This window comes from Parus major, chromosome 2 (assembly GCF_001522545.3).
Source record: "Parus major isolate Abel chromosome 2, Parus_major1.1, whole genome shotgun sequence".
NCBI classification, from domain to species: Eukaryota; Metazoa; Chordata; class Aves; order Passeriformes; family Paridae; genus Parus; species Parus major.
The window spans coordinates 147,554,154-147,569,550 of NC_031769.1; positions in this window are offsets into that span (position 1 = coordinate 147,554,154).

Below are 15,397 nucleotides of genomic sequence, written 5' to 3' on the forward strand. Positions count from 1 at the left end.
AAGCTCTGAGTTTAAATGAATTTGAAAACGAAAAAGTTACTTCTTTTTCTTTTTACTTTTCTTTTAATTCTCTGATTTCTAGAAAAGATTTTCCACTTTTGCTCTTTTACTTATCCTGTGTCAGATGTCTCTTCTTTGCCTTTCTTCTTCTTTAAGTCTCCCTGTGCAGCCCCATGAAGTGCCATATGCCATGTGCAGAGCCATCAAGTATCATGTATTTAGCATAAAGTGTCATAATTCTCACTTTACTTGCTTGCTAACTTAGTGAATACAGATGGCTAAGTATAAAAAAAGTGAACCCTTGCTAGTGCTTCCCAAAGAAAACTGCAAAGTGAATTCAATGTGCATAAACCAGAACAGAATCAAGGCAAGAGACACCTCTAACCCGTGCACTCGTTTTATGGGAAATGAGAAAAATGTAACCATGGGACAGACATTTCTTTCTGAATCCCTTTCAGTGAAGCTTCTACTTTCATAAGGAATATAAGGCTTCAGTTTTGCTTTTTTTCTTTTTACTCATGAACGTTGCTTCCTCTTGAACATTTCAGCAGTGTAAGTGTTGCAGTCTTTCACTCAGATTTTACGAACATTGTTCTCTGCCTCCAGCTGTTCCAGTTGAAGAAGATAATGCCTTCAGCTGCCCCTTCACAGGATTTTCCACCTCCTCTTTTCTGCCAGATGTGTTGTCTGGATATTTGTAATCCTTTTCTGATAACATGTGCAGTGCAAGAAAAGATCATCTACGTGTTTAAACCAGTCTGGGGTTTTTTAATCAAAAATTTGTGGAGGAAAAGTCAAGTCAACTACTTTGCCAAGAGGTGGTTGGGACATGGTGTCCTATCATCTTATCACCACAAAGGAAACAAGAGGCAAAAGTGTGAAATACATTCCTTCATAATGAGTTTGAGGTATTCAGACTGAACTCACCGAGGGATTATGGCTGAATGTGTTCCAATATTGTGTTGAATATCATTGATTAATCTCATTTCTTTCCTATTCACTTACTGCAAGTGACTAAAAAAGCAACAATTCTGGATTATAATAATCCAGGCTGGAAACCAGGACAAGGTTGGGTGCAGGAGTGACAACTTCTGTAAACATCTCTGATCAGATCCAGACTCCTACCCTATGCTGTTCTCAGAGAATCAGCAACAGTAAAATGGGGCCAGACAAATCTTCTGTAGCTGTGGTAACTGTTTTCTACACTGGCCCTCTGAGAGCCCTTGCTGGAAAGCATGAGGTGTCTTTATCCTCTTTTAATTCGATGGGGAGAAATCTTCCTGATCCCTTCAGGATGTGGCCTGCTTTTCCTGCCTGTGATGCTGTGTGAGACTTTGCATGTTGAAATAAAGGTTGCCTGTTGGATGCTGGCACAAGCAGCTTGAAAGACTGATCAAGCTTATTTGCCTCCTGCTTAGAAACAAATGCCAAGAATTAAACTCTGGGATTAGGAAATCTGCCATTTCCAAGATTTGTGGCACCAGTAATTGACTTCATGCCTTGGTAAGGAGCAGGCTGGAAAAGGATTCACTCATGTGTTTTCTCTAATTGTTTGTCAAGGAAAGGATTGCCTCAAATCCCAGTGAAAACTGGACAAAATATCACAGTGGACCCAAGCTTTGATTCAATCTGTGCCAAGAAATGCTTTAACACCCTCACTGATTATTGGATGTTTCTTAAGCACGTGGTGTTGTACCAAGAGCAGTTTAACAGTCCTCGTGCCACATTTGTGAGACATCTTTCACTGTAATCTTCAGGAACCCATTGGAGCAGAGAGGTGCAGGATAAGCAAACAGTGGGTTTAGCTGACAGACACCTGCCACAGATGAGGTGCACAGCCCTGGGCTGGGATTGATCTGGCTTTCCTGCCAGGGCTTGCCAGCAGAAGATACCCCCTGTCAGTTTTTCATGGCAGCACTGCAGAGTTCCTTTGGGCAATAGGTAGCAGGGCACTGGGTAGTGTTGACCAGAGGAATTTTGGATTTCCCAACCCTGGATGTACTCACAGCCAGGGTGAGGCTCTGAGCCACCTGGTCTGGTGGAAGGTGTCCCTGTCCATGTCAGGGGGGTGGAATGAAATGATCTCTAAGGTCCCTTCCAACCCAAACATTCTCTATGTTCACATCTACAACCTCTTGTCTTCTTTCTCCTTTCACCCAGCTCCTGCTCATCAATTTCTTAGGCCAACCCTTCCTGTTGCCTTTGATTTAACCATGGGCTTGCTAGGAAAGGACATTTTGCTGACAAATCCTCAGAAAAAGCTTTGTGCAGAGCTGACAGGGGCACCACTGGTTTAGTGGGGCTCAGCAATCCACTGAAAAGGTTGATTGAGGAGTTACTCTGCTTGGACTAAGAGCCCAGAGGGAAACACATCTAAAGTCACAGGGTGCACTTAGGAAAGTAACCTGTCCTTCTACATAGGATTAGGCTGTGGGAAGAGGTTGATGCAGCTGAATAACATCACAAGTATGGAGCTGGCTGCTATAATTAGCAATTTCTGATATAGGCTTCAACCCACCCTGCATAGCAAGGATGGTGTGTGTCTCTCCAGGAGATTATCTTACAAGGAAATAATTTTTTCTTATGTTTGTTTGGCCCCCTGAGTTTTATTTTATAGCAGAACCTCAGCAGATAAAAGTTAGCATAGTCCCACTGTGATGCTGGCTTACATGAAAAATCCTTTTCTGTCATCCTCAGGGAAATATTTGTCCAAGGACAATAATATTCCTTATTCTCAAGGTTATTGTGAGGTGGAAATCACTGATTGTAAAATTGTTTGAAGTTGTGGAGTGAAATAACAATGTCTGATTTTATGCTGTTTATTATACCTTGCATCCATTCTGTCTTGAATTGACACTTTTTACTTTTTCCAGTGGAAGCAAAAGCTGGAGAAGGGGCTGAAGAATAGGCTTGGATGTGGTGGCGGTAAAACTTGGACCAGAATGAAGCCAAAGTGGACTTTAATAAATGATTTCAGTAAGAAACCAAGATAGGAAAGTTTGTTTGTGATATATGTGCCCAGTGTAGCCCAACCTCCCTGTACATAACTGTGGATACACCAATCAATTTCTATTAATTTAATTGCTTTCTTGCAGAAAATTGAACAACAGCAACAACAACGAAAAGAGTCAAAATGAAACAAACTACAAAGGAGGACAGAACAAATGTCTCCTAAACTGAGTGCCACTGAGAGTTTTTCTTCTTGGCTACACTGTGTGATATTTTTCTCCACATTTTCTGCTCTGATTAAGAGCACTTTCATCTTCTGTAAGGTTAGTAGTGCGTGGGCCTGTACAGAAGCATGCACAAAAATGAAAACTAAACCTTCATCTCTGTTCAGGAGCACTGGCAATTTACCATCAATCTTGTTTCTGTATCATATAGAGAGAGGGACATAAAGAGATGTATCTTCTCAGCAATTCAAGGAGTATCCTTTCAATGCTCAAGTTAAAAGAAAGGCAAGGACATGAAAAACCTGGATCAAAACAAAAAAGACAGCAAGCAGAAATTCAGTCCAAAATCTGGCCACTGAATACTCTCACTAAAGTACAGAATCTTTGCAGTTTCCTGCCATTATGTGACAACGTCTAAAGCTACATAAGTACCTGGAATTTTAATACAGAGGCACATAATAAAACACTGCAGTGTCAGTGTACTGTGTGCCTCATCCATCTGCTCATACTCAGGACAAGTGGGATCTCAAGGGTGAGTGTTTTGCACCTTCACCTCAAGGGGGACTGAGAGTCCTGTTCTCATGAGTCACTAGATGAATTAAGAACAAGAACCAGACTGGAAAGCCCTCCTGAACTCCTAGCACACTTTAGAGTGCTCACCCATTAAGAAGAAAACCAGCCTCTACCTTCATTCCAGCCTCCCAAGGGAGCTCCTGACCAGCGTTATAATTTAATTACTTTCCTCTTAGACACAGCTGATTAGGGAGATAGTGGATTGTTCAGACTTAAATTTCCAAGCTGCCTAGAGCTTCTGGCTTGCATCCCTTGCAGAAGACCAGCATTTGTGATTGCTGAAGGCATGCTTATACATCTAGGAATAAAGAGGACATCCTGACCTACAATTCAGGGGAAAGCACCTGCACAGCACTGCAGATGAGCCACTTATTTAGTGTTCCCTGGGCTGCAGAGCTAATGGGAAAACAGTGCTAATGAGATCTTGGCTGCACAAAAGACAAGCTGATGTTATTTGCCCACCCACAGTCGTGGCAATGAGGACACCAGCTCTGGAAGTGATGCTCAGACATGATTTTCAGTCTGGATATAGGGCTGGGCACCCATCAAAGTAAAGAGCTCAATTGTTTCGAATTGTGGAAGAAAAAGAGGGTTAAAAAAAAAAAAAAGGGCCTGGAAAGTGCTTTGTACACAAGGTATAAAAGGCTTTTGCAAAGACAAAATGCTGGGTGGTAAAGAGTACCTTCAACCTACCAGAAAAACACATTTCAAGAAGGAGCAGCAGGCAGAGACAGACAAGCAAACACTAATAACTGGCATTTTTAAGCAGTAGGGGTCATTAGTCACTGCAACAAACAAGCAAGGGAAAGCTGAGTGTTCCCTGTCTTTTAGGATTGTCAAATCAAGTTTGAACATTTTTGTGGAAAACACACTTTTATCATGCAGAAACACAAACCAACTCAAGTTTAAAGAAAAAAAAACCCCAAATCAATAGCTGGAAAGGATGTAGAGGAGAACAACTCAACTTTCCTGATGCAAAGGAGAAGCTGCTTCATGGTGACAATATAAAGTTGGGGAATCTTCAGTTTGGAGAGGAAAAATTTGAGGGAGGTATCCTCAAGATTATTGTCATAAAAATGGTGGTGGATGAGATCAAGGAGATGGATTTAAAACAAACAAACAAACATAAGAAAGTGCATAAATGAAGGGATTCAGCTCCTCTATTGCACTCTGGTGGGACCCCACCAGCAGAACTGCCTCCAGCTCTCGGTTCCCCAGCACAGGAGGGACCTGGAGCTGTTGGAGCGAGTACAGAGGAGACACCAAGGGGATCAGAGGGATGGAGCAGCTCTGCTGTGAGGAAAAGCTGAGAGAATTGGGATTGTTCAGACTGGAAAAGGCAAGGTTTAGGGATGACCTAGTTGTGATCTTCTGGTTCCTGCGGGGAACGGACACTAAAGGATGGAGAGGGACTATTTACAAAGGCCTGGAGTGACAGGACAAGGGGGAATGGCTTCAAACTGACAGAAGGTGGGTTTAGATTGGATAATGGGAAGAAATTCTTCCCTGTGAGGGTGGTGAGAGAGATTTCCCAGAGAAGCTGTGGCTGCCCCATCCATGGAAGTGTCCAAGGCCAGGTTGGATGGGTCTTGGAGCAGCCCGGTCTAGTGAAAGGTGTCCCTGCCATGGCAAGGGGCTGGAATGAGATGATCTTTAAGGTCCTTTTCAGTCCAAGATATTCTATGGTTCTGTAACTCTATATGTATATTTAAACAGAGTGGCTATGGATGTCTGGAGCTTTGTTGCCACAGGACTTACGAAAACTGAAAATAGAAAAATAACATGGCCAAAATCATGTCAGAGAATATCTGGGAATGCAGTGAATAGTCAGGAGTTGTATTCTTTACCATTTCTAATGCATTAAATGTGGAATTTGTTAGACTACAAAAGTAAAGGACTGCAGACAGTGGCCATGTTTGTGTTGTTTCCTTATTTTCATCTCTTGGTAGAGACTATTGGGCCCAGTCTCTCAGAATATGATTTATGGTCAGATGTTCTTCATTTAATTAGAAGACAAGGTAATTAGTGGGGATGTGGCCTATTCCTGCATGGGGTCAGATGATGCCAGGCCTCTGGAAGTGATGTTTTTTGGCCAGATCAGCAGAGTGAGGCTCAAGCAGCCCACCTGCCTCCTCAGGCTGTGCCACTGGCCTTTGTGCTGGGAGAAATTGTATCCATACTGTGGCAGACTGTGTCCATTCAGAGCAAAAGTGGGAATTCTGATGGCTTGGTAGATGGATTTGAGAGAGGCTCCATGATGTGGATCTTCTGAAGGCAGTGGTGAATTCCATCACCACAGTGGGCTCCATCCTCAGGGATTTCCCTCCTGTGCATCTGTCTCACCTTCAGAGGAGCTGTGGGTTAAGTGAGTCAAAGGGAGGGACCCATCTGGGAGGAGACCACCCCTGGACAATGAATTCAAACAGGAGGAGGAGAGGAAGCCCAAAGCTCTGTGAGGGACCACACTTCTGCTTTAGATGCCAAAACCTCCTTCTAGTAACTCATGCTGAGAAGCAGATTTATTCCCACATGTCAGTCAGGGCAGTCTCTTGATTCCTTGCTAGTGTATAAAAGCTGTACCCTCATGTGAAGGATTAGGGATTCCTTCTGATTTATAACTATATATTCTGTATCTCTGTAGAAGTGAGGAATGGAAAGCTTTGTTATGTGTTGAAGTCAGATACAACTGGGAAGAGTTAAGGCATTTCCAGGTATATTTCTTTTTTTCCTTAGAAAATCCCAAGTGACCTAAAGAACCAGGGAAGCAGAGGGTGTTTCTAGGCATACACACCCCTGCAAAAGAAATATTATTCCTGCACATTTTCTGTGCATTTTCTGCAGAATTTCAATCACTGTTTCCTCTCAACTTTCTCATAAGCATCCACACCCATTTGAGTTTTGCTTTAAAGTCCATCAAGCCCAAGATTCGCTGGTGTTGTACCAGCACTGTGACACGTGTGGTTGGGATTGTTCTCTTTTGTCTGCCACAGAGCCATCGTGTTGTATTTCACTTCATGTTAAATCACTGAGATGAAAAACAAACGTTCTTGTGGATTAGCACAGGATGCAACCCCAGGAAACGTTGGCTCAGTTCCCATCTTGGTCACATAAGCAGCAAACCCATCACAAGCCCCTTGATCTGTCTGGAATCAAATTCACTGGCAGAAGAGCAGTGAAACCTGCAGGTCTCATTTCTCTATTCGTTAACAAAATGGTCATAATACCCAAGTCTCTTGCAGAGTTTGAGGATTAGTTACCCAAACACCCAGAATATGGTGATATTTCTCTATTGAGTATTATATAAGGATCTGGAGGAAAAAGCTAATCATATATGAGGGAAACAAAGAAGCAATGGATTATATGAGAGTAATTCCATGTGCAGCATAGTCTAATAAAATTAACATTTGAGTGGTGACAAATAGAGAGCCTTTGGGTATGAGAGTGCTGGAAACAAGGAAATAATGAAGAGTTTTCTAAGAGGTGAGAAATAAAATGAGATCTATTTTTGCTCCCCGCCCGATGCTCTTACGTTCAAGATTTTCTTTCAGGTGCTGAACAGTAAGTGATGCAGACAAAACCATCTGTGTCATTGCCAGATTTTATTAAATGCTGATCATAGAAGCAAATGGCCACATAAAGGAGACAGAATGGTAAACTAAATACAAATCACTGAATGAAAGAAATGGCATTTTATCATAGGCCACATCACAGGAGGCAGTTTCCTTCCTGGAGTGATAATGACAGCACTGACATCTTGACTTCAGATGTTCCCCTGAGTACAAAACTCCAGCAAATTGACTTGAAGGGGAAGGGAGAGATTTCCTGGAGTCAGAGACCAACAAATACAAAAGGAGTTGTTGGAGGTCATTGGTCATAAGCTCACATTTGAGAATGGGTTTTGTGGGTATGGAAGGAGAGGATAACCCAACACCCCTTGCAGCAGTGCCAGTTCTTGAAAAAATTTCCCTTACAGACCTTCCTAGAAGGTTCTTGTCATGTGGAAGCAATGTAGGGCACAGAACAAAGAGGTTAAGCCCTGATCCTACTTGGAAGAGAGCAGGACTTCCAGCATGGTCAAGGCTGGCTGTGAAAATGGCTGTGCAAGGAACATTTCACAGAAACCATCTCTCCCCTAATCTGTGCAAGGCCCGATGCTGCCCAGAATGGAGAATTGTCTTCTACCAAAAGGTGAAGGCATCAAGGTTTGGTTTTGTTCCATATTAAAAATAAAGGAGCACCATTTGAAATCTTGGAGGGAAAGGACATTTTGGCAAGAAAATGCCAGTTCCTCTCTCCTTGCAACACTTAAGGATAGAGCCAGGAGAGGCTTCATTTTTCCCAGTGCTCAAACAGCTGTCATTGACTAATCTGGAGTGCATTTAGACTCATCTTACAAAAAATAAATCTCTGAAACAGATAAACTTTTCCCATTTTCATATTTCATTAAGTCATAACTATCTGGAAGAAGAAACAAGCAAATAGACCTTTAAGAAATTGGCATTTCTCTCAAAGCAAAATTGACCAGTGCTGTTCTGCCCTGTATCCTACACTGACCTTGTGTTGTTGTCTTCACCTTAGTTAAGTCATCTTAACTTATCTAAATTAAACTGCATGTCTTTAAGAAGCTCCTCTACTCCCTCTGTAGCTTTGGATACCCTGAGGGCCTCCAGCAAATCTGTGCTCCCTGCTGAGACATCTCTGAACACAGAAGGAAAAATGCATTAGCTGATGGAAGGATATTAATAGTGCAGAAAAAGGTAAAATTCTTTCAGCTCTACCGTAACATATCCAGGCTGTTTGGAATATTTGGCTCTGACTGTGTGTGTGTGTACCCAGTGAAGCGTTTACTTTGATCAAGACATTATGGCAACAATCTCTGCTGATAAAACGTGCTCCTGTTAATGAGATCACCTGGGCCAGTGACTGGAGAAATGACAACTGTGTATTCCTTTCTAGGTTGTTCAGATATTTCCTGCTTTGTGTTCAGCCTCCAGTCACAAAGTCAAAGTAAATATCCATCAACTCCACAACACTTCTTCTCTGTCTTTCCCCTTGAAAACACAGTTTATTTGCATTGGACAACTTGGCAGTGAACAAGAGATAAGACAAGCCAGGGGAAGAAAATGTGCAATGTGCACTGTGCCTCAGATTTCTCTTTGTGACACATGGAATAAATGAACTTGAAACAATCACTTTGATTCAGATGCTGATAAAATTAAGGTCATTATTTTACCTTTCCAAGGGGCGGGGAAAATCATGGGATGTTCAGGGCTAAGAGAAGCTAATTTCCCATAATCTCACTCCTGTACAGGTTACAGGCCAGCTGAGAGTGAGAACAGCTTGGATCATAATTTAGAGTTGCTCTAAATTATGTCAACAGCCATCAGAAAACTCACCAGCAGCAGGGAACGAGACTGAAATGGAAATGCCAGTGCAACTCTGATTACAATGTTTACAGCAAGAAAATTGCCAGAAGGATGATGTTAGTAAAAGGTTTGACTCATGAAGTTAAACCCTTGGAAATCCATTCTGCTGCTTTAATGTTTATGTTGTTACAACATCAGTACAACCCCTAGGAGTGTATTAAGGGATATAGTTCAGTATGAATAAAATCTCTGGTGCTAGTTTCCTTCTTTCTATTGTCCTTTTCCAAGAATAATTATATAGGCAGCAGAGAATTTCCTTACAGGCTCACTTGATTTTCTCCTGTGTTTATGTAGGTGGAGGTCTGTACTTTGAGAACCCTGTAAGGCCCTCAAGGATCCTTATGTCTTGGTGGAGATCATTTCACGGACCTTGACAAGCTCTTCTGAAACCTCTGACTTTATTTGCATGAGAAGGTGGATATGGACTCAACTTTTCTCCACCTCACGCTGTGCCAAGCCAGCAGTCCAGACTCCTGGTGCTGAGTTCCTGATGAGGATCAATAATCCTGGAAGTGAAAACAAATGGCTTTGGAATAGTGTGGCAGATAAAAAGGATCTGACATTTTCAGCTCAGCACCAGGGTAGACTGAGCCCATTTCTGCCTGTGGGTTCTTCTCCCTAAGTAGAAATATTCTCTTACTTAACTACATGGTGAAATCATCAAGCATTATATTCCCTTTTATCATGTACTGGATTTGCAGAGTTCCCTTCTGGAATTCTAGATATGAAGATAAAGACCCAGAAAGATGACAGCCTTTAATCTCATTAAGTCTTGTAGGAATAATGAGAATGCTGTGATAGTTTTGTGTTACACAGAATTAATGCTGCTGTGGCTGAGTCTCCAAATCTGTTTTAATTTTTCTTTTTTTTTCTTTTTTTTATTTTTTTTCCCCAGGACTTCATAACATCACTTTTGGGATTGAACAAGGGAGCAAGGAATTTTGGAATGAGCTCACTACCCACTGAGACCTTTTTTGTTTTGATTACTGGATTGTACCAAGTGTTATCCCGACAGCAGAGCACTGGTGCCAGAGGGAAAGGTTGGTGGAGATTTTCTGTTCTAAACACTGATATTTGGTTATATACAACAACCTCTTATTCCTGGGTTAATGTTTCCCCACCAGCAGTTGCTTTAGCAGATCATGTCTTCTTAATTTTCATATTTAGAAAACTTAATCGAAGTGGGTTTTCCCATTTTAAGGAGTCAGGTTAGTGAAATATTTCAGTTGTTTCAACATTTCTGAAAAATCCTGGGTATTTTCTGTTCCTTTTGCTTCCAGTGAGCATTTCAAAAGAGCTTTTTAGTCCCTGAAAAACCAATCTAAATCTGAACAAAGTGCTGGTCCTCAGAGATTAGACTAACACTGAAAGCAGAATTCCCAAATATGTTTTCTGTTCTGGATGTCTACCAGCCAAAAGCTGGTCAGGACTTTCTTGGGACTAAGAGTTCTGGACTACAGCAGGTTGAATGTTGCAGATGAAGAGTTTTAATTGTGGTTCTCAATGTAGAACCTGTGGATTCCATAGGCCTGGGCAATGTAGGATCATGTTTTGCAGAATGGAAAGGGTTTACACAGTTTTAGGTCCTAATATGAGAAAAATATGATTCAAAGTCTCACTGTTCTTCTCCCATCATCAAATAATAGCAAATATCATCAAATACCAGGTTTCCTGGTGGAATTTCCCAATGATGAAAGGGAAAAGATACTCTTTTGGTTAAAAACTATATGAATGATAACATAAAATGATGTGGGATCTAAATTATGTTGCCAGATTGGATTAATAATTCACTAACAGTTAAAATCCATTGTAGCATTTCCAAAGCTAGGAATGCTAGAGTTAGTAACTATCAATGTATTTTTATTGGTTTTTTTGGTGTGTAATTATAGTGTAGGCAGATGGGAAAACAGGAATAAATGAGAGTAGTTGGATGATGCTCGTTCCTGTTGACCTCATTGATTTGCTTCATGGAGAGCAGAAAAACAAGATTTCTGTTCTCCTATTTTGAAATCTTTTCTAGCATATAAATATTTTTTCTTACAGGCATGTAGAGATTGTTCTTATTATTTGTATTTAGAAGACTCCTGACCAGGACAGGAATCTAAGATTTTACTCATGTCAGACAGAGTTTTCACTTTCTGTACACGTGTTAGGAGAGGAGGTGAGATCTTTCCACAGTTGGGTTTGTCAGAGCAGTGCCAGACCAGGAGGATAATTCAGGTCTCCTGTCAACCACCCTAGCACATGTACCCATCAATGTGATCTGATGGAGCTCTGAAAATTTGTCTTCAGTGGTTTCCTCCATCCCTGGGTGGTTGATGAATGCACTGCATTTGAACAGAATAAAAACACCTCTATTTTTGCAATAGGGCAGGAACTATTTCCTTACAGAAAGGGTTGTCAAGCACTGGGCCAGGCTGCCCAGGGCAGTGGTGGAGTCACCATCCCTGGAGGGATTCAAAAGACACGTAGATGTGGCACTTGGGGACTGGATTTGTGGTGGCCTTGGCAGTGCTGGGCTAATGGTTGGACAAATTGATCCTGCCTAAATGGTTCTATGACATTATTTCCCCCTCAACTCACACCTTCCCCTCAAGATAATTCTTCTCAGAAGGCTGGCAGGTTACTGCCAATGAAGTTGGTTTGTTTGCCAGCCTTTGTTTCCTGGTCTGAGTCATCAGCAAAGCAGGTTTGGACTGTTCAAATATCTCATCATTCTCATAGTGCTCATTATCATCATCATCATCATCATCATTCATCATCATCAGCATCATCATCATCATCGTTTTTTGCTGGGAAACTTAATAAATGAATGTGATTGTGGATGAAATCTCCTTCATGGGTGCAGAGTGGTTCTCTGGCAAATGTAGGAGGGAAGGGGACTTCTTGAATAGCTTCGTGGCTCCTAGCCCTAAAACGACCCTGCTGAGGGAGAGGGTTCTGAGCATCCTGTCCTAAATATTTCTTCCTTGTGTCCAGGGTGGTGAACTACAAACTAAACTTTGATGATGTGTTCATTTGTAATTTGAAGAAGGAAAGTGATATTCCCTTGACTTCTTGAGATAACAGTCCTTGGGGGAGGATGAATCATCCCTACAAATGTTCTGTCTGCATATCAAAGTGAAACTATCATTGCTTCAGCCAGTGGTGCTCCATCTGCATTTGTGGCAGACAGGAAGCAGCTGGAGAATTTTGCAGCAGGATAAGGTTTCCTAAACTACAAGAGAGCCTGGGGAATCCTTAAAGTCTGCTGAGAAGCTTCAGTGAAACTTATTCATAGATAGAAAACCTCGAGTGTCAGTGAGGAAAGATGTTTATGGAGGTTTTCAATTGTGAGGAGTGACAGTCAGATGGGAGAAGGGACCATGACCTTGGATCCCAACACGGTGGTGTCCCACAGAGCAATCCAAAGTGGCAGCTAGAAAAGGAGACAGTATAATCTCACTTCACCTTTCACTGGTTTTTATGTTTCTCTGTTTATTTCCAATTTTGCTATCATGTTTCTAAAGCTTTTCCTTTTTTGGCAAAGATAAGTCTCTTATCTTCCTTATGTTTGCTGTCAGGAGCAGTCTCAGGTGAATCTGCAAAGCTCAAAGCCCCTCATTTTCCCAGGAACTGTAAAAAACCCCCAAGAACTGACTAAACAAACCCTCAAATGAGGCTTCCTCCAAACCTTTCTGGTAGGATATGTTTGAGACTGACAAATCTGGGGGAGAGGTGGTCACTGTTGGGCATAAACCAATGGTTTTACAGTCAATGCTGCTCTCATTTGTTGTAGGCACATCTCTAACCTAAGAAGAATGTCCGGGGCCTGAAGCACTAGAGTCAGGAAATCTCAGTTTAGTCAAAATCAGGAAACCCTGGAAGTTATTGATTCATGGCAGCACTGCAACATAACCATTTTAATCGATTTTCTTTGCATTTTCCACTTCTTATTTTTTTTTGGTCATGTTTAATAACAAAGAAGTGAGTTCTTGGTGTGGACTAAGGAAGCCCTGCCTGTGTGCCTGCTTCTGAAAATAACTCACAGAGCCTTGAGCTCCTTAAAAATGTGTAGACCAGAAGAATTTCTCTGGGGAATAAGAATCCCTGTATAAATACCCATTATTACTGGAGATTTGCAATGACCAGCAGGCCTTCAGGAAAACATGAATTCCCAGCAGTCAGACTATACATGAGAAACCAAGTGCTGAAATTATTTATTATATTAGTGAGGCAAATAAATAGAGGTTATTCAGAAATTAGTTTCTCAGTGCTAATGGGGCACCAGATATGCCAGCTCAACAGGTTTTTTTTAGGGAAAGTGTTTGGGTTTTTTTGTCACCACCCCCCCTCTTTTTCTTTTTTTAACCTTCTTGTTGTTTTCCCATTTTTCAGCTATTTTCTATTAGGACAAAAAAATCTGCAAAAATAGAGAAGTGTTTTTCAAACCTTTTTTTTTTACTGTTGTTCTTCAATCCATTAACTGTCTGTGCTGAGTGTCAGATATTTTATGTTATGCATTGTTCCTTGATTTTTCACCTGGACATCTTTTCTGTCACGTCCTGATCCACTTCTTACCTTCTTACTTCAGATTCTTGTCCATGCTTTGTTACACCGTGGCTTTTTCTGTGAAATCAAAGCATCTCTGCCTTGGTTTTGTTTTACACAGAATAAGGATTGCACAAGGAAAGGGGTATTTCAGTTCACTGACTGACCTACAAACAAATAAACAATTTCCTTTCAAATTGACCAGAAATGAACAATTTTTCATCCCTGTGGAAATGGCTGTGTATCCGTATAATCGAGACAAAGTTAAGATAGGATCAACACACAGGATAAATTCCCTGGATCAGACAAAGGATTTTAATCCCTGTTTCACATCAACAAGCTTCACATCCTCTTGCTTTGAAGGATATAATTTTCCATCTGCATACATGAATTCAGTCATGCACAGAATTTCTCCAGCCAATATTCCTGAAGAATTTAACCTACAATAAGTAGTCTAACTTATCCATTCCCAAATATATTGATTTAGAAAACTAAAAATACTGAGCTGGTATTTGAGCTCAGTCAGAAGAGTTGCAAATTTAATTTCCAGAATGCCACTTGAATTGAACAGCTGTTGATTAACCTAATCATTTTTCTAATTAGAAAGTATGTTGTTTTAATTAAAATAAGTCTTAAGTTTGTAAAAATGAAAACAGAGTGATTAAAATAAGATAGAAGCAAAAGACACTTCTGTTTTCAAGCCATGTGCTTAACTTCCAGAGGGCTAATCTGAAGATATGGCTTAAATTCACTCTTTTTCCATCTCCTTCTTTCCACCTCTAAAGACGACAATATCTTTTCAAGGTGGATATGACACAACATCTCCATTTCACCATGCCAAAGAGACTGGAAGAACAAGTTTGTGAGCCAGGAAATAATTTGACTGTGAAATATGTAACTATAATTTTTCAAAAATGTAAAAAAATTCAAAAATTTTTCAAAAATCTTTGAATCAATTTCAGTTGGTAATACCATCCACACCAAGATGTGCAGCCTTTATCAGAATAATTTTTTAGGAATAAGTCAATGAAGAATCTGGGAATATGATGAGGACACAGTGTCCAGCAGTATGAGGTGTCCAGATGGACATTTGCAAGCTCCATCTCAGCTGTTCCTTGTCGTCATGTGCCATGTGCTCTTACAAGAGGTGAATCCCAACCTGGTGACTCCTCAGCATCTTCTCTGACCACACTCTCCTTTGACTCACACCACAGGGCACAATCAAACACTGCAGTGATTTTTGAGAGGATTTCTGAGGTGATTAAAAGATCATAGAATATGAGAATAGCTTGGGTTAGAAGAAACTTTAAAGATAATTTAGTTCCAGCCCCCTGCCATGGGCAGGTACAGCTGTCACAAGGTTGCTCAAAGCCCAATTCAACCTGGCTTTGAACATTTCAAGGGATGGGGAATCCACAGCTCTTCTGTGTCACCAGAGAACACGAAGCAGAGAGCGAGGGTTCATATCACAGCAGCAGAGGTTTTATTTTCTCAGGAGGAGAAAAGCCTTTATTTCAGGGTTTTCAACCCTTTTTATACCGTGTTCCAATACAGGTTAACCTGGCTGGTACAAGGAACAACACCTCTCCCATCCCATTGGTGGGAGAAGAGAAAGACACTCTCAGAACATCTGTGTCATTGTTTTGAGAACTAAAATCTTATTTACAAAACAGTCATTGAGAGAGAAAAGTTTCC